This window comes from Pleurodeles waltl, chromosome 2_2 (genome assembly GCF_031143425.1).
Source record: "Pleurodeles waltl isolate 20211129_DDA chromosome 2_2, aPleWal1.hap1.20221129, whole genome shotgun sequence".
Taxonomy (NCBI): Eukaryota; Metazoa; Chordata; class Amphibia; order Caudata; family Salamandridae; genus Pleurodeles; species Pleurodeles waltl.
Genome location: NC_090439.1, coordinates 174,154,193 through 174,178,194, shown reverse-complemented (window position 1 = coordinate 174,178,194; position 24,002 = coordinate 174,154,193). Strand labels below are relative to the sequence as shown.

The window sequence follows — 24,002 nt, the reverse complement described above, 5'->3', positions numbered from 1 at the left end:
GCCTCTCAATCAATTTAGATTCCCGCCCTCATTCACCAAAGAAACTTCACGTGAAAGATGGATTATACCTACAACACGCTACCTGAAGAAGCCGTGTGGTTGCCCACCATAAAGTGGAGTCTCTCACACTCACCTTATTGAAGCACCAAGATGCTGCATGGGTTTTTGGGGCAATGTGCTGCACCATTTCATCGAAAGAATCAGGCGGATCACAACAGAAACTCATGTCTGGATATCGCCCCCATGTCCTGAGGGAGTTACACACGCAGGCTTCCAGGAATAAGTCATACATATACCTGGAAAAAGCTTTGTGAATCGGAGATACTATGTATCGAATCATCTTTTGAAATCCTTACAGTGGCTGAGTGACTCGTGGTACTAGAAAGGCATTTGAGAGCAGCAGAAGCACACATTCCTGGAAAACAAATTATGTATTGCTGGTCTCAGATAAAACAAGTGAACACAATGCAATAGGAATGATGCAATCCCAAGAACAGGTGCAGATGCAATGAGTTATGAAGTGAACTCTGTTATTATGAAAGGAATGGTGAAGAGCAGCTTAATTATGTTGTACGGATTCCTTCACTGTATCAAACAAAATAAATATGTGGGGGAAGCGCTACAATCAAGAACAGCTGCAAGGCTAACAGAAATGCTGCCTAAAATTATGAAATGAAAAATACCACAGCGTACATAAAAGTGTTGAAGGATAAAACAATCCCATTACTGCTGAAATAAGAACCTCTGTTTGAAGGTGAATTATTATATAGGTTTTCATTATTCATGTTTCATATTATTTGGCCTTGAACCTCAGAGCTTTCTAATCTTATTTATTTTAGATTTTAAAAAAATCTACCTCAATGTATAAACCTAAACACAGAACTGTGCACATTGAAGTCAGAAAGCTTAGTGCCAAAAAACAATACAACACAGGAGTTGTGATGTATGTGTGAATATTTACTCTGAAAAATGATGTGTTTTGGGGGACTCCACAATCCTGTCTGAGATAAGATAACAAGGCCCGCACAGATCAATGCGTGGTCAAAGGGGAAAGGAACATTCCGCAAGAGCTGGGGTAAAATGTGAAATGGACATGAATGCCAGGGGACAAAGACAATGTGAACGTCATGTCACAAGCTCCTGAATAGTAACAAAAAATCCAAGGAGCAGGGAGGGGATCTAATGGACCATACTTATGAAATTAATTAAATACGAAACAACAACACACATAAAAAAATAATCAATGATTGTGTTACATATACATAAATAAATATAAACAGAAAGCAAAAAGGCAATAAAACAATCATGCCCAAGAGGGCTAAAGTACTCCAATAAAAATGAAAATGTCTCATAAAAAGCATCCCATATATAATAATCCCCATACAGATCAAAGCATGATCCCCAACAGTGAGTGCTGGTTTGTGAGCCAGCAGCCTGACAAAAGTGTATAACCCCAACAGGCAAATCCCCTTTTAAAATGGCAACAACTCCAAAATCAAATACAAAATCTAAACAAGAAGCAAAATAATTTCTGTTGTCTGATATACAGGACCCCACATCCACCAAGATAAGGGTAGGGGATTCAACTAAATGCCCAGTCAAATAAGGAACTCCTTCCTTCCCTCCTGTAAAAAAGGAAACAAAATATGGTAAGACAGATATAAAGTATACCCACATAAAAAAACAATGTAAAAAACTATGTAACAAACTTCAGCCATGACATCTATACAAGGACAAATAAAAAAATACACTAAATACTGATCCTATTCCCTACAGGATGCCTAAAAATACACATCATAAGCTCCTATGGTACCATATTTTCCTAGTCATTATAAAAGTACACTCAGTTCCTCACCCAAACTCAGCCCCCCCCGGTTCTGAGAGTGTCCAGACCAATGATTAGTTCAGACTCTCTTTGTCTCAGTCTGAGGGCACGATTACCACCTTTGAGGTTTAGGTTCTATTTGTTCAACTACAAAAAATGATAATTTGATGCAGTCTTTGTTGTGTTTTTCCTGAAAAGGTCTAGCAACACAATATTTTTCATCAGTATAGGCAATGGATCTCATATGTTCATGTAACCTCTTTCTCACAGTGCAGATGGTACTTCCAACATATTTGAGTAAGCAAGGGCATACTAATATATAGATAATATATTTGGAGCTGCAGGGAAACATTTTTCTAATCTTATGTTTCTTACCCCCTAAACTTTCAGATTCGCTCCTGGACTGACTATTCTTACATGTTTTACAGCGACCACAGGGAAAGAAACCTCTCAGGCCATGCTCATTCATACCCTTCATAAGAGTGATATCATTATTTACAAAGACATCTCTGAGAGTTTTAGCATGCCGAAAAGTAATAATAAGTTTTTCCCCTACCGTGTTGCCAATAATGGGTTTATCCTTGAGAATGTCCCATTGTTTGGTAAGTGTATGTCGGAACATATTAGAGTTCCCATTATATGTCATATTTTTGTCAAACATTTCATATGGGTTACGCCTTGATTGTACTTTTTTCGTTTTTTAAATTTACACAGATGATGAATGGTTACTGTTATTATTCTTGTGTAAGTGAAGTAAACACACTTAGATTATATGTTTCGCATTTTAGAGACATGCATGTACCAGTACGATGATACATTAGTATTGAATATATTTTCTTCATAGTAAGATGGAACCTACACACACATTCTTCATTTCTGTCCTTTCTTTATGTTTGTTTAAGGTATTTCACTCTGTGTATGGCGTAATCAGTCATGTGATCAAGGGCGTGGAGTCCGTCGAAATGCGTCAGTTTCCAGAGTTTACTTTCTTTTCACCTGAAGCTGAGTGAGCGCCTTTACTTTTGAACTGTGGTATATATTTTTGTCGATGTGCTCTTCCAGCTTACACTCCACTCCCCACAGGTATCGGACCCACCTTTGGAGCATCAAGTTGGTGTATTAATTTATGGCACCATGACCGGCTGTTTGTTCCACAGAGGGAACTTGTTGATAGCAATTTATTTGTTCCAGCGTTACTGAGGTGAGAGGTTGGGGGCGGTATCAGGTACAAGAGGGGTTCCAGGCAGGTTGCAGAATGCATACAGTTTGTTCCCCTGACTGATGTCTTCCTCCTCGGTTTTCCTTTGTGTCTCATTTCACTGTGGGATACTGCATATTTTGGGAGTGACCTTTACGACAAGCGTGTCGTCGTTATTTTAGCTATTATTTAGCAGCCATGTACATGAAAGCCCAAAGTCTTTCATGTACGTGGCTGCATGAGTTTGTGCTCACACCATTTTACAGAAGTTATCACACCACTTTAAGATGGCAGGGAGAACCTGTCCATTTTTGACAGGGGGCATGCAGGTGGCTAGACATTTTGGACCAGGTTTTGAGTCCACACTCTGGTTTATAAGCTAAAATGAATACGGATGAATTGGACAATACCAAAAGGGCAGCAACACAAGCTCTTTCCACCAAACTTCGGCCTGGCAGAGCAGGGCAATAAAAAATGATCATTGCAGGACAAGACCTACAGAAAAAGCTACAAAAATTGGAAACATTGAGCAGAGCTGAGATTTCTAAATGGTGGGAAGCTACGTCACTACAAAATTATGTTGACAATGGGATGGTCCAAAGGGGTCTATTCATCCATATCATCCCCTCCTATGAGGCACCTATTCCACAATTGTTGAAAGAGTGGGCAGAGAATCTAGCAATGAGCTCAAGGAGAATGTTGAACATTTTGATACAAAGTGCTTGATTAAATAGGGAGAGACAACTCAAGGAGATAGCAACTACGAAGAGAGAATTGGAAACAAGACCTGAGAAGGACATTATTGAGAAATGTATTAAAGAGATGCCAAATCGGCTGACCAAACATGAGGAAGATATTAAACTTCTGTGAGGAAACAGGGCTGATTGCAGAGGCCCCCTTCCATTTTGCCCCAGTTTTCACTTTTTGCTGGTGTTTTTCTGACTCTGATGGTGCCCTGGGTACTGCTAACCAGTCCCAGGGCCTGTGCTCTGTGTAAAATCAGTATGCAAATTAGGCTAATTATAATTGGCTAAGTCAACCTACCTATAAGTTCCTAGTATATGGTAGGGTATGTAGGTTTAGGGCCCCCCGCATAGGTAGTGCACTGCTGGGGTGCCCAGTGTCATTTTAAAGGCAGGCCTGCCTTGCTGGCTGCTTTCAAATTAAAGTTACATGCAAATTCGACTTTAGAATTAAAAGTAGTTCCAAAGCCTTAAACTACCTTATTTTTACATATAAGGCACCCCTGAGATGTGCCCTATGTGCCCATGTAACTATAAGCAGGGACCTTATAAAAATAGTTTTATAAGCCCTGGTGAGGTAAAACAGCCAAATTCGTTTTTCCCTCATTGTGGTGAATGGCCTCCATAAGCTAGAATGGGGAAACTTTATTTTAATTTTAAAAGTCCCCTTAAGTAACAGATACCACAAGTATGGTATCAAATTAATTGTTATAATAAATCCCACAACTTCCAGTTGTTGGATTTAATGTAACTTTTTCAGGTAAGGAGTTTTAAACTGTACCTGAAAAGCTGCCAGCTTCAGCTCTGCAGTGTTTTTGCTGCTTTGCTCTGATTGGCCAGCCTCTGGCAGCCTGGCCAGGCTGCCTTGATGAGGTGTGAAGTGGGCTAGCTCAACACAAAGAGATGTGCCTGGGGGAGGAGATCTTCCCTCAGCAGATGGGGAAGCAGGAAGGGCTGCCAAACTGGTCTTCAAAGACAGGGAAGGACATTTGGAACAACCCAGTAACACCTTAACATCCTACAAACCCAGATAATGAGGTGCCCCCTTGATTAGATTAGGAAAGGGCAGGAGAGGGGTGTGTTTAGGATTTTTAGCCACACCAGTGGGTGGGCTCAGCTAGATGTAACCTCCAAAAATCACTTTCAGCCATGATGGATTTTTGAGGAACGTTGCTCCCTGGGATTGATTTTTGCCACACTTCCCAGGAAGTGGCCATCACAGGGGGAAGAACCCTGCCCCTGATTGGAGAACCAGGACTCCCCTGTTTTTCACCCAGGAGCAAGGATAAAACTGGCAGACCTGCACCCATACTTCAGTTCCCTACCCGATCCCTATCAGATTCTAACAAGGAAGAACTACAGAACAAGAAGGACTACCCTGCTGGACCCCTGGCCTGCACCTGGACACTGCACTCTGGAGGACTGCACCAGCTGCCCACTTGGGCTTCACCACAAGAAGGACTTTGCCTAGCTTCAACTGGTTCAAGGAGGGACTCCCTGTTTGCTACAGGTGACAACTTGTTAACCAGTGTCCCCTTGACCAACTCCTGAAGAAACCAACCAGCTGACCACTGTCCAGTAGCCAAAGAGGAGTTTGCACCAGGTGCATTCTGGGAGTTGTAGTCTGCACCCTCAAGGAGCATCTCAGAGCTTTTGGAACCTTAGGGTGAACTGTGGACCTCAAAAGAACCTTAAACGAACATCTGGAAGAAGATCCAGAAGTTTGGAGAACTTTTGGAAAAAGTTCCATAGAGGGACGACCCACCGCAGCAACTCTAGCCGGCTTGCCTCAACCGCGACCCGACCTGCAGGTGAAGAAAATCTCCCAAAAAGTGACTAAGGCCCTCATTATGAACACAACGGTTTTCACCGGCGTGTTCAGGCTGGCGGTCTTTCTAGCGACCGCCAGCCGTATTACAAACACCCACCAGAGAAAGGCTGGGGGAATCAGGATCATTATCGGAGGGGCAGCAGCGCTGCCCTGTCGGATAATGATGCCGTCCACCGCCAGGCTGCCTGTCGGAGGCAGCCTGGCTGTGGGTGAGGGCCACCTATGGCGGCCCTCCCTGGCTTCATTATGTGGAAAACCCAGGATTACTTTTCAGCATGTTAAAACTCTTAGAGATGCCCTTGTACATAATGATATCACTCTTACGAAGGGCATGAATGACCATGGCCTGAAAGATTTTTTTGCTATGGTCACTATGAAGCATGTAAGAACAGTCGTTCCAGGAGCGAATATTGAAGTGTAGGGGGTAGGAAACATAAGATCAGGAAATTTCTTACCTGCAGCTCCTAGTATGTAATCTATATAGTAGTATGCCCTTGCTTACCCAAATATGTCTGAAGTACCATCTGCACTGTGAGAAGGAGGGTACATGAATATCTGAGAGCCATTGACCACGGTGATGAAAAATATCCTGTTGCCAGACATTTTTGGGAAAAACACAACAAAGACCACACCAAATTATCATTTTTTAGCAGTTGAACAATGAGAACCTAACCCCAAAGGTGGCAATCGTGCCCTCAGACTGAGATAAAGAGAATCTGAAATAATCATTGATCTGGAGACTCTCAGTCTTGGGGCTCTCAATTTGGACAAGGAACTGAGAGTACATTTATAATGACAGAGAAAACATGATACCATAGGTGTTGATGATGTATATTTTTAGGGATCCTGTAGAGAAAAGGATCACTATTTAGCCCCAGGAACCACCACCTCTGCAGCCCCGGGGCCCACAACTTCCCTGGGGCATTGACTACACTGTGTGCAGGGTGACTGCCCCCCGCAACCCAAGGGACCGCCACCTTTGTGGGGCAAATTTAAAGACAAATATGGGCTCTGTTTCAAACCCCCTACAGCCCTGGGGACTGCCACCTCCCCAGCTCATTGATTACATTATGTGTGACCCCAAAGGCTGTATACAGTGGTGGTTGGATTAGTGTACAGTAATGAAAATTACTACCATTAAAAAAAAAAAAAAAAAAATCACTGAAAAAAACAAAGGTTACAGGGACGTTATAGTTAAGTTCCGCATTTACTCTAACAAAACCATAAAAATTTCAGAGTTATTTTCAGAGTTCTTTCAAGTAACTATAACTTGTGCCCTAAGGTAACTGGAACTCACGCCTTCCCATTGCTCTGCTAATTACCCCAGATATTCAGCACTCATGACAAATTCTATAATGTCATTAAAAAGATAAATGAAATATTAGCAGCGAAATTATTCAATATAAAAACTGTGCATAGCAGGGGCGTGGGTTATAGTTATCTTAGGGCACGCGTTATATTTACTTGAAAGAACTCTAACTGCTGAAATTCTATGGTTTTGTTCAAGTAAATTTGGAACCTAACTATAAAATCCCTGTAACTTTTGTTTTTTTCATTGCATATATATATGGATTCCTGTTTGTTTGTTTATGATCTCACTAATGTATTAAAAGTTAAGGTATTTTTGGCACAACGACAGAGTGCTGTTTTCTCTTGCTAAAACAGAAAGAGAATCTTGTTTTCTGAAAATATGGTTCTCCTGCCTCAAACCAGCACCACCGGAGAATTAAGTGCGCCGTAACACGCAGATCAGGACATCTTTTCTTTCATATATATATATATATATATATATATATATATACATATATTAGAGTGTGGCGGTAATCACCATGCAGTTATAGTTAGGATTCCAAGAGATTGAAATTCCTCAGATAACTAATCTTAAACCTTTGCTTTTTAATATATATATATATATATATCCACACAAATAATGCTCACAGCCGGACTCCAAGCGGCCCTGGAGGGGTGGTGCGTTACAACCGGCAGAGCACTCCGGTTAATTATATCATAAATCCAAACTCTCCAAAGAGAAAACGCACGCTCAGGGATTCAAAAGAAAGAGTGTTTATTCAACACACAACGCGTTTCGGCTGACAGGCAGCCTTGATCATGTGTATGTATATATATATATATATATTAAAAAAACACCCCTGTAACATTTGTTTTGTCAGTGAATATATGTGTTTATATATATATATATATATATATATATATATATAACTATAGATATATATGCATATATAAAGATATATATATATATAGAGAGAGAGAGAGATTTGTATAGTTTCGCTGAAAAAAACTAAGGTTATGGTAACTTTATAATTAGGTAAATATATCACGGCAACATTAACCTTTTGAACTAAAAAAGTCTGAAATTCACCAGTTATAGTTAACAGAGCTAACTATAACATCCACTGCTTGTGACCCCACATATTACATCACTCATGACTTGTTCTACGTCATCATTTATCACATCACTGATGGCATCTCAAATGACATTGCTGATGGCATAATCCAAGCTTCTTTTATACACATTAGCCTGTGAACTAATATGGCATTAAAGGCCTGAAAATAAGTAGAAAATAGCTCAGAATAATCTAAAGCATCATTAATGCTATACCAGATACAACTCCCCTTTGGCTTTTTCAGTGAATTTCTCTGTTTTTTTAAAAAACAAAACAGATATTTTTATCACACCTAACTATAAGGGTGCATCAACCTTTGTTTTATTCTGTGACTTTCTAGAGTTTTTTTATTTTTATTAAAGTAATATTTTATTACCTTACGTGAAGCCAACACCCCATGGCGATTAGTTGCCCACAGGCAATCAACCCCATGCTGTGCATGACCTTCAGGCATGCACAGCAGGGAGTTGCCAATGGGACCTGGCCTGCAGCAAGGACTGGCAGTCAGATCCTGTGGCCAACCCACTAGAAGGCAGCCAACCCCTCCCCGCAGGCAGCCAATCCCCTGCTGTGCATGGCCTTTCCGCAAGAGTAGCATGGGGTTGGCCACATACACCCACCCAGAGGCTGGTGACCTCACGCAGTGCACTGTCTTTAGTCATGGTGACTTGGGGTTAGCTGCAGGCCCTGTCTTGCAGTCATTCCCCGCTGGCAGCCAACTCCATGCCGTGCACAGCCTCCGGCCATGTACAGCAGGGAATTAGTCATAGGGTTAGGCATGCTGCCCAGGCACTGTGGCCAAACCTCCAGCAGACTGCTCAAGCCCACATTGCACACAGCCTTTGGTGTGAGCAGCATAAGATTGGCTTCAAGCCCCAGGTACCCCAACCCCTAGGGCCAAAATATTGATATAAAGGGGACGTGGCAGGCAGGCCGCTCCCTGGAGATTAATTGGCCCCATGGACCCAATCCCCCAGGTCCAGTTCCAGTAAAAAGGGGATGGGGTCTGGTGCCCCCCTCATTAAGCCTTGAAGGGCCCCAAGGACCCGGGGGCTCACAACTGGACTCAGCATACTGCCTTTAGTCATGGTGGCATGGGGTTAGCTGCAGTGCCTGTCTTGCAGCCGTTCCCTGCTTCCAGCTCCCCGCTGGCAGCCAACCCCATGCTGTCTGCAGCCTTTGGCCATGTACAGCAGGGGATTAGTCATAGAGCTTTGCATGCTGCCAGGCCCTGTGGCCAAACCCCCAGCAGACTCCCACCCCCACATCGCACACAGCCTTTGGTGTGAGCAGCATAAGATTGGTCTTCAAGCCCGGGGTACCTCTTCCCCTGGGGCCAAAGCATTTATGTAAAGGGAAGGGGGCATACAGAACCCTCCTTGGAGCTTAATTGACACCATGGACTCAATGCCCCAGGGCCAGTTCCAATAAAAAGGGGATGGGGCCTTGAACCCCTTCTTCTCAAGCCTTGAAAGGCCCCAGGGACCCTATCCCCTGCGGCCAAATACAATTAAACAGGGGATGAGAGCATGCAGTCCACCTCCCCATGCCTTAATAGGCCCCAGGAACCTCATCCCCTCTGGCCAGGCCTTGCAACCAAGTCTTTATAACCACGCAACCCCATCACACGCACAGCCTTTGGCTGTGCGCACCGCCAGTTGGTCACAGGGCCTGTCTCTGTGAGTGGGTGCATGAGTGTCTGAGTGGATCTGAAAGTGGGTCTGTGAATCTATGACTGTGCATGAGTGTGTGAATGAGTGTCTGAGTGGGTCTGTGAGTGGGTGCATGAGTCTTTTATTACACGTACAAGTGAATTAATTAGTGTATGAATGAGTCTGTGGATTTTTATTTCACACTTTTTCATATTTGTGATTTTATTAGAAATAATTTGTGAAAATTTGCAAATTTTCCTGGATACCGAGCATGATGACAAAAGAATATTTGAAACCCAAAATTTGTCCCTAAGGCACACCTATATCACACCCCTGGTGCCAGGGTACCTTCACCCTGATCACCTATGCCACTTTCAATTAAGATTTCCACCCTCAGGGACTGTATCCCATGAAATAAAATGTCAACTGCAATTTTCCAGTCAGGTTTGGATCAGCAAAATACAGTGCTTCTTTTTGCATCGCATTCACAAAAATTAAATAATTTTTGCAAAATATTCACAGAATAATCACGAAGTCTCCACACCTAGAGATACATAAATTTGAATTACCCTCAAAAACTGCTAAATGTATCTACACTCCGAAAGCTATCTTCCTGCGAAATGTGGTGCAATTCCGTCCAGAGGTTTGGGCTGTAGTCATGTCTAAATGTCCTATGGCAGTGGTTCCCAACCTTTTAACTTCTGTGGACCCCCACTTTATTATTATTAGAACCCGGGGACCCCCACTGAATCATTATTAGAATCTGGGGACCCCCCCACTAAGTCAACTCTGAAAGCTGGGGACCTAATCTATTAATATCATTTAATTTTCTAAGCAGTTGCGGACCCCCTGAGGAGGCTTCGCGTACCCCCAGGGGTCCCCGGACCACAGGTTGGGAACCACTGTGCTATGGAATTAACATAGGAAACACAACTTTTTTGACACCCCCTTTTTCTCGACCCCTGCTTGACAGATCACCCTGAAACTTTCTGTGCGTGACAAGAATAACTACAACACTTTTTTGGGAAAATGTTGTGAAGATTCGTCAAACGGTGCCAAAGATATAGGCAAGTCAAAAAAAATTATATGGAAACCTGATATGTGTGTATATATATATATATATATATATAAAAATGTGGTTGATTATAATCTTTGGGCGGCGCACTTCAATGCTGGTGGTGGTTGACGGAGGATACCTCTCTTGTGACTGTAATTTAAAAAGAAAGTTTCTAGCACTCCATGAAGTCCCAAATAACATGCATTTATTTTAGTTTAGAACAGCTCAACAACCACTGATGCGTTTCAACTCACTTGGAGTCTTGTTCCCGGTTAGTGAGCCCTTTCTTTCTTTCACCTTATATAACAACTATATGTCCTGCCAATTATGATGCATTCTGGATATTGAAGTCAACCAATATAGATTTATGATAAAAACAATTAAACCTTAAAGTATTTTTTAAACAACTTCTTAAGCAATCACATGTGTTGATGTCAATAGAGACATGTTAATTATTATTTACCAAGTACATTGTTTTATCACATATTATTTAGATCCTAAGGAATATATATATATATATATATATATATATATATATATATATATCCAATACAAGTGCTTATTCCAGGCTCTGAGCGGCCCGGGAGGGGTGGTGCGCAAACCAGCAGAGCAAGCTGGTAAAACTCAAATCGATCCAAAAATAAAAAATGAAATACGTACACTCAGGACTTCTGAAAGAAAAGAAAGCGATGAGCTTTTCAGAAGTCCTGAGTGTGCTTATTTCATTTTTTATTTTTGGATCCATATATATATATAGATGTATGTATATTTATATATATATATATATATATATATATAATTACTGAAGAAGAAAGGTTAGCATGAGTTTATAGTTAGGTGGAAATGTCAGTTAAAATATAAGATTTTGAACTAAATAAACATTGAAATTCACCAGTTACAATTTACTAAGCAAACTAGAATTTGTGCACCCTCCATGCATAGTTTTTCATCAATGAAGTAATTTGAGAATGTGTCATATGTGATGCAGTCTTTGAGGTCAGAAGCAGAGCATGGTGGAGGCACAAGTTCTACTTAGCTCATTAAACTATCACTGGTGGATGTTAGCGTTTTTCTTTACTTTAAAAAGTTAAATTTTAACTGACAATTTAATCTAAATATAGGTTCACATTAAACCTTTTCATTGAATTTCTGAGTTTCTGTTAATCTAAAGTAATGTACTATTACCATATCTAAACAGTGTTTCTTTGTCCTTTGTTTTTTTTCAAAGAACTTGTAGTGTTTTTTTAACCTGACGTAATATCTTAATACCATACCCAACCCGCGTGGCCATACAACCCTCTGCTGCACAAGGTCTTTGGCCATACAGGGCATGGAGCTGGGCCAGGGCCTGCACACACACCCTCCCCCCTCCCCTGCAGGCAGCCAATCCCTGCCACCTGCAGCCTTTAGTCTGCAGGCCCTCCAGCAGGCACCCAACCCACGCCGTGCAAGGCCGTTGGCCTGCAGGCCCTATAACCAACTTCCTGTGGGCGTCCAGCTCCCCACGGATACCCACCACATATTTGTTATTGTAATTCTTTCTCATGGTCCCTTGGGAGTCCTGTAGGATCTCGTTGACCCCCCGTTGCTTTTTTTATTTTGGCTCATGAGATATTACTTAAGAGTGCAATAGAAGAGCTATAGGCTTAACAGTACTTGTTCGCAGTTCCTTACAATATGAATATTTCATGAGTGTAAGGCAGAGACAGATAATGTAACAATATACATTAAACAGGAATACATGTAACACATATGGTAGAGCAAATGCTAAGGTGTTTTGAAAAGAATGGAAATACAATACAATATAGGGACTTATTTATATAGCATTTGGAGTAGGTAATATAGAAATCCTGTATTACTCTAAAAGCTACTTTTGCAGGCCTTTGTGACTTGACCCCTGAACACCTATATTGGGGATAAAATCTAAATATTCAGCAAATATGTGTACACAATTAATATAACTAGTACACACGGTGCCCTCTTTGCACTTTTGCTAGATGGGAGTTGGACCTTTCGAATCCAATTCACAAAAATATGTAACAGTTTATAAAGAGTACCGCTGTGGTACTGTTTCTCATAGTCATAAATTCGTTTGTGAATCAGCCTCATATTAGTCACGGAGTTAGGAGTGAATCTGTGGAAAGAACATACTAGAAGAAGGTTGCAGCTCTTGTGAAAGGTTTAGGATAGCATGGCTTGTATGATCTCTGGAGCTACTGGAAATTAGCAGTAGTATACTTCCAATATATAGCTTTTTAGGTGAGCCAGGCAATTTTTATTTTTATCTTGGCAGTTAATGGTCGCCAAATATTGTTTTGGGGGAAATGTGGTGATGTTGCCATGACATTTAAAGCTGATGCCAAGTGAATTTCCACACGTAGAGATGCTTTAAATTAAACGAAGACAGCTTGGACACAAGAGGTCAGGCAGCACTAAGACTTCAGGGCCAGTCAATCAAAAGTATGTGAGTGGATGACGAATTAATTAGCTGATTTGTCAACTTCGTTCACTTGATAGTTCAAGGGGAGATTGGAGTCCGAAAATAGGCTGAGATTTGACGTGGGAGGAAAGTGTACAGGATAATTCTTCTATGAAGTTGGTTCACATGTTAATGGGTTGAAAGATGTTACATTGCTGGAGAATTTAGAAGACACTAATTTCTTTGAGTTGTTTTTCATAAAATGATTTGTCATCTGGAGCTGAATCTTTGTCAAAGAGAGCATAATGTGTTGGATGGTGGTGATTGTGGAAATATTTTGGAGTCGTCCACTGTTGCTCGCATAACACTGAACACAGAAACATTTCGTTTTCTAGTTGCTCCCTGGCAGTAATCAGCTCGGGAAATAGGATGGATTCCTTCTCTAGGAACCAAATGCACAAGATTTTGCAGAAACGTGCGACTCACTCCTGGAAACAGTTGTAACTGCTTCATGCATAACTCACGGTTAATTTCCAAAGTAAAAAATATATGACACTCATCTAAAAGAGTAATCTATGTATGCATAAATTTACACAAATTATGCATCACTTTCACTGTCACAGGACCCACCCAGATATGTAGAATGTTGCATTTCAGGGAAGTGTCAGAGAAGCCATATGCAAATCAGCTAAACGCCCAAACAGTTTGAAATTTGTGATTATTCACAAACTTGTGAAACTTGTTGTGTGCGCATAATTATATCGGCACGTAACACTCGAATAACACAGGTATAGGTACTCTGGAAAGTACAGTAAAGTGAGGTATGTCAATTAAAGTTATTTTCCATGAAAAAAGGAATAAAAAAACATAATATTGAAATCCTACTATACTTGTAACCCTTTCTGTGTAGAATGTATACAAAGAAGAAAATACAAAAAAATTGCATAGACCAGACACATATGTGAATTCCATATACTTACATTTAAATGTGTGAATCACGAAAGATATAGCACTTATGTTTGCTTGGAGGTTTTGTGAAGCAGGTCGCAAGTAGGTAATCACAACAATGCCTATGACATCTGTGATTTATACATTTCTTTGGGAATCAGTCTCCATGGCTCTTCATGAATTAGAAGACTATGGGTTTTTGCATTTGCTCTATAACTTTCTTTCTTGGTTTGTGAGTTCCTGATGCATTACCTCCATCTTTAAAATCTAAGGCCCATATTTATACTTTTTGACGCAAATCAGCACTAGCGCAGATTTGGGTCAAAAAGTTTACCGCCGGCTAACGCCATTCCAACGCACAAGCCGGGCACCTTATTTATGGAATGACGTTAGCCGGCGCTGTGGCCTGGTTAGTGTCAAAATAAATGACTCTAACCGGGCAGCGGAGGCGTAGGGAAGAATGGGGGTTGTGTATCAAAGAATGGTGCAAGTCAGGTTAGAGTAAGAAATAGTGACTCAAACCTGACTAGCGTAATTCTTTGAAAGACAACCCCCATGAAAATGACTCCTGTCTTAGCAAAGAAAGGAGTCATGCCCCCCTGCCCAATGGCCATGCCCAGGGGACTTCTGTCCTCTGGGCATGGCCATTGGGAACAATGGCATATAGGAGGGCCCAAGTTAGGCCCCCCTATGCCACTTAAAAAAAAAAAAATACTTACCTCTACTTACCTCTACTTACCATAGATGGGTCCCCTCATCCATGGCTGTCCTCCAGGGGTGGGCGAGGATGGCAAGGGGTGTCCCTGGGGGCAGGGAAGGGCACCTGTGGACTTCTTCCATGGTCGGAGACCATGAAATGAGCCCACAGGTCCCTTAACGCCTGGCCTGACCCAGGTGTTAAAAAATTACTCTAAACTGGTTTAGGGTCATTTTTTAAGGCCCCCCTCCTCCCATGCGTCATTTTTTAACGGGAGTATAAATAACGCACAAAGGCCTTTGAGTCTTTTTTTGCCCTCGAACGCTTACTTGCATCACATTAACGCGGGGTAGGTTTCCACAGTAAAAAAATGGCTCAAACTCCATACATTTGTCGATAGACGGGTCTAGCGCCAAAGTATAAATATGGAGTTAAGTTTGCGCCGGATTGGCGTGAAAAAAATGACAAAATCCAGCGCAAACAGAGTAGAAATATGCCCCTAAATGTATGTAAGCGATTTTACAGTTATCTGGTTATCCTCCACAGAAATGGAAATATACAAATACATTCTTTCACTGGCGATGTTTAATTTTGTGTTTTTATTTCGACATAGGACAATCACAAATTTCTTCCATGCATCCAAACTTCACAAACGAATATTCAATTGACTATTAGGACAAAAGTCATACATTGCAAAGTAAACGTTTTTGGTGTCCCATGCAAGCATCAAGGGCTTCAAGGCAGTGCAAGATTCCATGCTGCCAAGTCGGAAAATTATCCTTGAATATCAGTGACTTAAGAAACAAAGGTTCCGAATATTAGGCAGCATTAGCTATAATTGTAAACATGACTATGTTTTAATAAAGTTGTCAAAATAAACATAAATCTCCTGAAACAGACTCACTACCCCATCAAAACCATTGAACCTTAAAGACAGAACCAAGCGTCCAGCGATAATTATGGGATATGCCGTCTAATTTTTCTGTGCCTATCGCTAGTCATCTCCTATGGATAACTTCATACAGTCAACCCAAAGTTGGGTGAAAAAATGTTGGAGGGTTATGGGGAAGGAGGCAGGAATTGCTGAGAAACATAAATGCAAATCATTGTTCCTAAAACATGCCCATTAATAGCTCTGCAGTTTAAAGATAATAGCATCAAGGAAACACCTGAAGGGTCACCATCTTCTTTTCTTTTATTTGTCCCATAAAGTATTAAAGAAGGATTCAGCATCGTCCACTTGGGAGAACATATGCATGCATCCCTAAAAAATTTAGACCACTATTCTTAGAATCGTTTACAAAAAGTCAAAAATATTGCCTTCAAATGGAATTTTCAAGTTTTAATAATATTTTTTATGAGGAACGCAATTAAATGTAAGTACACAGAAGAAATATTTGAAATTGTACATGTGCTTAAGTTATATTTAGAGGAACGGAGCTTAATAGTATTAAGATAGGGTGGACTAGAATTCACTGTTCCGCAGAGTTTTCTTTAGAGGGAAGTAATGCCTTTGTTGTATTTCTAAACATGATTATATTCCAGGTGGATGATAAATCTGTGACTAATCTGTGCAGTAATAGCATTCATCGAATTTTGATACTGTTCGCCAATAGATTTAATCCTCGACACAGAAGTGAAAACTGGACAAATTTCCAACTAATAGAAATAGAACACTGGTATTGATCTTAAGGTCCCTGAAATAAGACAGGTACACGTATTAGTAGGAAATTAAGTGAATATATTGGTGAGTGTCAAAGAATATCTGTACAGATAGTAAGGTAACATTTGCTAAGGAATAAATGTTGATATGATACAGGGACTGATAAGTGTCAAGACAACTGGTCTGCTCAATGCTGAGGTCTTCCAGGAGTTGCAGAGACAATGTGAATGCTACCAATCCCTTCTCCAGGTACAGCAATCGATTAATTGTACAAAAGATGAGAGCGCCAGGTTAGTAGAAGGGAGGGTTTGTTGTTTGGCAAGTACCTGCTGTCCGTGACGTCTTGAGATTATGGTGATCATTAAGGATTTGGCAAGTGGCAGAGGTCACCAGCCAAACTCTTCCCGCCCTCAGACTGCCTGTGCGGCCTGAACCCCGCCAGCCCTAATAGGACTTCACCGCCGGGGCTGGCCTTGCGGTGAACAGGGCCTTAACATTGACAATGTGGCTGTGCAGCGAGTGCAGCAGCACCGTCGGGCATTACACAGCTCCACAACCACCTTTCTTTCATGGCCTTTTTAAACTTAGATTACTGTTATAGGTAATGTCACTATTCAGATTGTCTTTTTAAAGGTTTATTTTAAGGTTTTTCAAAGAACTAATTAACCTCTTTACATCTCTTTTCTTTCAGTATAGAGTGTAGGAGCAGCCGCACCATGAAAAGTTTCTGTTGCACAAAGAGGAGTCCTCGCGACCAGGATGCAGGATTCCTAGGTAAGTGCAGATTCCAGCCAACCTTCCTGATCAAGAACTGGAAAGCCAGGCACATGCACGTGCACAGGACATGGCTTATATAGCCTTCAGGTATCCAAGAAGGCTGCCGAGTTACATGACCTGGGGAAATTCTGCTTTATTCTCATGAGATTTACGTAGGCCATGTGATCACTATCAAATAAAAGAATCTGCAAGGAATGCTGGCCCAAAGGCGTAATAAAGCTTGAATCAAGATATGCCTTATTCCTGAGTCTGCCCAACCTCAGGGGGTTGAGGAATTGCAGAACTTGCACTTTGCAACAATATCTATGCAAAAATGATTTTTCCTTACACCAAATTGAGCCTTAAGATGAAAGACATTTTATTGACCCAATAACATCTGTTTGAAGTCTCTGTAATTAACAAGACGTCTTCCAAAGAAAATATAGATGAGCTTTTAAAAAATGAACTTGGTCAACAAAAGTGTTTGAAACCTTAAAGGAAGAAGACTTTTCCCTGCTTGCAGACAAAGTACAACAAGAAAATCAAGGCAGAATTGTGAAGTGATTGAAACAAGTAGCTAGGCAAACTAAAAGACAAGGGTGTTGTGTATGTCATCAAATGTCCTTGTGAAAAAATTATATTTGCCCAATAGTACGTACAGCAAAGATCTGCTGGAATGAAAAAAGTATTAAGAACAGTTGAACTAAATTAGTGATAGCATACTCTTAACCAAATATACTTCTTTTGAAGTGTTAAGTCCTGCTATACTTACATGGGAGCAGATATCAACCACTCAGCCCCTACATTTTGATACAACTGCTCAGTGGTAAGTAGCAACTGCAAGCTGTTGTAAAATGTGCAGGGAGAGGTTTATGGGGATTCTGCAGGGAGTATATTCTGTTGACAAGACGTTTGTCAGTTCCGTAGGCAGGGCATGAAATTATCCCAGGTCATAACATAATATGATTACACATCTTCCTACTTGAATAAGTGGTCTAGACATGACTGTCACCTCTAGTTAGTCTGTTAAGACAATCAGTGTCTCCTCAGAAGACCTCGATCTTGTCTGACTATACTCCCAGGAGAGATGGAAGGGGTGGTTTAAGGACAGGCTATGGAAGGAACGTTAAGGGCCAGATGTAGGTAGGTTTAAAATTGCGACTTGCAATTTGCGAGTCCGTGCGACTCGCAAATTGCAAGTCGCAATTTGCTATGCAGAAAGGTGTCTCAGACACCTTCTGCAACTCGCAATGGGGTCGCAAAGACCCACCTCATTAATATTAATGAGGTGGGTCGCAGTTTGCGACCCCATTGCGAGTATCGGCACTCACGGGGATGGTGGCCTGATGGAGACAGCAGACCACCATGTCCGTGACTGCTTTTTAATAAAGCAGTTTTTTTTTTTCATCTGCAGCCCGTTTTCCTTAAAGGAAAACGAGCTGAACTTGGGAAAAAAAACCGAAACCTTTAGTTTCATTTTTTTTCAGGGCAGGCAGTGGTCCATTGGACCACTGCCTGCTCTGAAAAAATAATTTTGTTTCCATTCACAAAGGGGAAGGGGTCCCATGGGGACCCCTTCCTGTTTGCGGCTGGGTTACCATCCACTTCAAGTGGATGGTAACTGCGATTTCATTTGCGACCGCTTTTTTCGGTCGCAAATGAAATTGCATAGCATTGCGTGTCGCAAATAGGAAGGGAACACCCCTTCCTATTTGCGAGTCGGAAATGCATTTTGCGAGTCGGATCCGACTCGCAAAATGCATTTCTGCATAGCTGAGAGGCTTTTGCACCTCGCAAATGGCGTTTTTCGCCGTTTGCGAGGCGCATACCCTTTCCTACATCTGGCCCTAATTCCCTGGAACGAGAAAAGAACAGTTAAAATATCATCACTATACTGAGAAAGATATATAAGATTCATAAAAATATTGATACTTTCTACTTTCAAGCTTGTACCTTGCATAGCCCTGTACAAACTCAGTGTTGAATTTTCCCACCATTTCAATGCTGGTTTGAAATTCTCAATTGTCTATGAATAGATTTCCTGCTGTCAACTTTTCCTAGGTTCAGCAAATTCCCCAATACCTCTTTTAGTCAAAATCAAATTCCGCTGAATCAAAGTGAAATCTTCTCACAAGTTAGCACTAACCTTGTCCAAGGATTGAATTCTCCAGTTGATCAAATGTTTTCAGAAATGTTCAACAAGTAGTGACTCAACATACTTCTGACACACTGATTCTTGCTTTGAATCCACAATTCTACAAACTGTGTGTTTGCATTCAAGAAATAGTGAGTCTCTGAGGCCTGATGGAAAGCTGATGCCTGAAGCTAAAGCTAAAGCTAATGCCTGATGGAAAGTCTTTGGCTGGGGCTTGGTCTAGAAACCAGCCTTTCACAATCTTCGTATGCCAGAGGCTCCAATAGCTACATTGCTGCAACACTATGTAGCGGCTAAGCAGAAGGTATCTCCTGGAAAAGGTCCTGTATGGAGGAAAAAGCCAGAAGGCAAAATACCTCCTAGAGAGCACAGAGGTCCTGGGCTGGATAGCTAAACATTGCTGAGCTGAACTAGAAGCTAGTCACACCTCTTTAAAAGAAGATTTTATTCTAGAAGAATTCCAAGGAGAAACCAGGAGAGGACTGGAGGAGCTAGATAGCCTAGAAGGAAGAAGGATAGGATGAGAACTAGCACACCCAAGAAGAGATCTGCCATTCAATCAGAAGTGCTGGAACAAGATGAAAGGTCTGCTTGAAGCATTGTGATGCAAGGAATACAATGTCCCCCCTTATTTAGGCCACAGGAACAGGAAACACCTAAGAGTCTGTATTTGATTGGGAAAAAAGTTATAGACTTCCATACTATGCCGGCTGTTTTTATATTGGGTAAAATATTCCTCAGAAATCCTCACAAGGGGTTCTGTCAGAGAGAAAGGACTGGAAGTATAGAAACATATTTCGATAGAGCCCACACGCAGCACTCTGACAGCACTCTGGCACTCTGACACACCTGCCAGCTCTGCTTGGACCATGCATCCCTCCTGCCTGAGATAGCCTTGGGCACTGACGTCAGGTAAGATGCTGGCAGCAGTATAACAACCTGATGTGTTTGCAAATTATCCATTTCTAGAAAAAGAGAAATTCCCACATTAACAATGCTATGCTTTTTCACCTTTGATTCTTCTTGATTATTAGCAGCTGCCAGTGCGTGGAGACTCCTTAAATACTTGAGCCAAACACAAGATGCTGGGAAGAGCTCATGAAATTGAACTTTCTTAATGCAAGTTCTCTATTTTTTTCATAAGATCATGTAAGATCGCACACTTTCTGAAATCACTCCCCACGTGGAAGGGTAGGGTTTGGACAGCCTTATGCCCCCTTACCAGAAATGTAGATGACCACAGTAATGCTTTCTACAATCGTCAACTTGGGTTAAACCCCCAATATTGAGCCCCACAGAGACACTCCATTATCCTTGAGGATCAACCACTTCATAAGGTTCAAAGAGATTCAAGGGCATTCAAGATTTTTCAGGCAATTTGTGGTAGCCTGGACCATTAAATTAGAATAAGCAACATTGATTGGAAACCTTTGGACATGTCATTAGTACCATCACATCAGCAGGTTCTTGTCCCTCATGGTAACATTAAATTGATTCCAAACACTTGGCAATGACAGCGGGATTGCCCATATACTGGCAAGTCACATTGCTTTTATCTCCCAAACAGCGAGTCAGCAGAAGGGGGAGGTTCTTTCTATACAGAGTAGTGGGTAACTGCCTCACACTCTGTCTTGCTACCAATGATATCAATCAAAGGCCTCAAAGGAGTGTGTCAGTTTTTTTATCAAGTCAGGATTCAGGAGCTAGATCGATAGGGAAGGAAGCAAGGGATAAATAGGCATACAAGCAGTACCCTCCGGTCTGTCAGGGTAATGCTAAACTGATAGGATGAGTGCTGACTGTCCCCTTCAACTTTGCAGGCAAATTGGGATAAAGGATGAGTGATAAGGGATGTTTGTGTTGTGAGGAGATACAAAACCAAGAGTATAGTTTGCTGAATGGTGCCCTTCTACTATGCTTCTACTGAGAAGCAGTAGCAGGAAAGAGAACAAATTCTACTACACGTGGACCATGTCCCTCTCTTCCACTAGAGAAAGGTATCAGGAGTGAAAGATTGTTCAAGGTAATAATCTTTAAAGTCTATACAAGATTTGACAAAAAACTAAAATAAAAAGGACAAACATAGACTTTTTGAGGAAATGGTGGGGCTACCTTTGTGAACATGCAATATTAAAAAGAAACCAAACAATGTAGAGTAGTAGTGCTTTCCTTTTTGGAACTTGAGACATAACACTCATAAAAAGAAAATTAGAGTTTTAACCCTTGACGTTCAAGTACAAGATATTTGTTAATTTGTCATCTTAAATAACAATGCTGCCTACTGTTTGATTTCTGAAGGCTAGGGATCCATCTATGAAATATATCCATGAACCAGAGAATCAGTTCCCTAGATTTTATGGTTTAATAATTTTAGTAAAAACTGTGGGTAGTGGTGACTTCTAAAAGTTTTTACTTTCAAGACACAAATGACATATTACTTTGTTTGTTCTGAGGATTTATCATTTGTTTCTGGCCTGGTGAGGATTTGTTTGTTGTAAGGATACTTTATTTTGTTTTTGCTCTAAGTGAGTCAAGGTACTCACCATTTGTTTGGTTTGATGAAAAGCTTAATTGGAGCTGTATTTGTTATTTTATTCTGTATTTGTTCTGGAATTCATTTCTTACAAAATACACTGCCCAGACCACTTTTAGTCATCTCCCAGATTTAGTAATTTTGCTTGGGATCATAGCACTCACATAAAGGTATTACAAGAGCAATAATCAGTCTGGTTAATTCAATTTATATTACTGCCAGTGTATGCAATGTTCAATGCAGTACTGTAGAAACTGGGTCATGTGTTGTGTATATGTCCCTTGTTTTTGTCACCTTCTCAAAAGCTTAACCAATGTTGCTAATGAAGCTTGTGTCCTGTGAGTTTTAGGGGTCTATGTATATTATTATCATGTTTTGTCACCCTCACTTGTGTGACTGTGATGATGACAGTGTCTTCAGATTCCTTGATGTATGTAGAATGTGGTTCATGGGTGTTCTACCTTGGTCAGTTAAAACACCTCTTAAGAACATGTAATGTATTTCTGTTGATGATCCAGGGGTGTTTTCGGATGTTACATAAAGAAATGTTCCTGTGACATGATTTGACCTATGCTTTGTAAGCATTCTGACTGCATACATCTGCATGGACTTTGCTTCAGAGAATAACCTCAAATTTCAGAGGTATTTGGATAAATGTAGAATACCACTTGTCGATTCTGATGCAGAAGACAACTGTGTTTATGCAAGTTTTTTTTTTTTATTGTAATTGCCTTTATAATACATGGGATTCTGAAATCCCTGTATAAAAACCAGTCCAATTTCTATACAATCGGTAACATGTAACGCACCCAGTTACCCATTATGAAGAAAAGATGTCAGAACTCAACTAAATAAGTTACTATAGTTGAGATTTGACATCACAATAGCTGCTGTCTGAGCCAGCAGCCTAGGTGAAAGGCAGGGGAGGTCATGGAGCATAATTGAAGATGCTGTTTAAAGCACCGAAAACTGAACATTGCTTTTCTTTCTTTTGCTCTATTTTTGTAGCTTACAGTGAAAAGATAACATGCTTATTTTCTGCACTCCTTTGTTAGAAAAAAGCTAGAATCTACATGTTTCTAAACATTCTGAGCTGCTTATTTTTTTTTTTTAAACTGACTTATATTGAACTGTTTCTAATATCTGTTTGCAACAAATAGCGAACAAAGTCTTGATATGTTTAATTTTTCACTAGATTTTTTTTTATTCTTCACACTGTTTTACTCTATCCATTAAAAGCTTATAATTGCTATTGCTTCTCTATTTTACTCTAGTAAAACATTTTAAACAACAAAAAAAGAAAATAATAATAGTTGTCAGTTCTTTCCCTCCTCCCATAAGCATTTGATCTAGGATTTCCAGTCAATGGTCAAGTCAAGTTATTCTTTTTTGTTTAGTTAAATAAAACCATTACCTTAAACATTTTATAAAAATATATAACAATCTTAAAAAGATAAATGTACTAAAACTTTATTAAAATAAACTAATCTGTGCTTTCAAGATTTTTCCTCTAGTGTTTCTCCATAATGTGTTCCCAAGTAAATGGGGCATATCTTGTTTCAAGTCCCCTATAGAGTTTCTTATTACCTTTCATCCAGGCTAAGTGTGTTTTCATCAGGATGAATTTTCAGCAAGCTTCTTTTCTGCTTTTGAGAATGTTGTGTGTAGTTAGGTATTTTCTCCATTTAAACATTGAATTAATGCCTGCCATCAGGTGTGGATTCCCATTTGATTAAGGGTGGATTGAAGTGGGGCGGGGGGGTCTCCATTCTTAACTTCCCTTTGCACAACATGCATTTGCTTTTAAAAGGTGGTGTGATCTCGTGGGGATTTGAGTCATATGTTGGAAACCATTCATACCTGATGTCACCATTGTGTATTTTAGATGTTTTAAAAATAATTTTCAAATGTAGTTCTGCCAAGATTTTGTTCTGTGGGTTTGACTGGTCATACAAGCATGTTGTTATTTGCAGAAATAATTTTTGTCTTTGAGATGTGACAAACATTTGGAGCTTTTGTTTACTGAGTTTTTACATACAGCAAAATTTACAGGCATATCTCAGACTCATTGATGTTTAAATCATTTAATGTTTTTTCAAATATTTTATTTTTTATTTTCC

The 24,002-nt window shown here is 40.5% G+C and overlaps 1 long non-coding RNA gene across 2 annotated transcripts in view; it reads left to right on the top strand.

Moving 5' to 3' along the window:
* The first annotated feature begins 2,810 nt into the window (after positions 1-2,810).
* LOC138273087 (uncharacterized) overlaps positions 2,811-24,002 on the top strand; it is a 286,519-nt gene continuing 265,327 nt past the window's right edge. For both annotated transcript variants that reach the window (XR_011200273.1, XR_011200274.1), the window contains exons 1-2: positions 2,811-3,026; positions 17,130-17,212. This is a non-coding gene — a long non-coding RNA (uncharacterized lncRNA). The remainder of the gene's footprint in view (positions 3,027-17,129; positions 17,213-24,002) is intronic.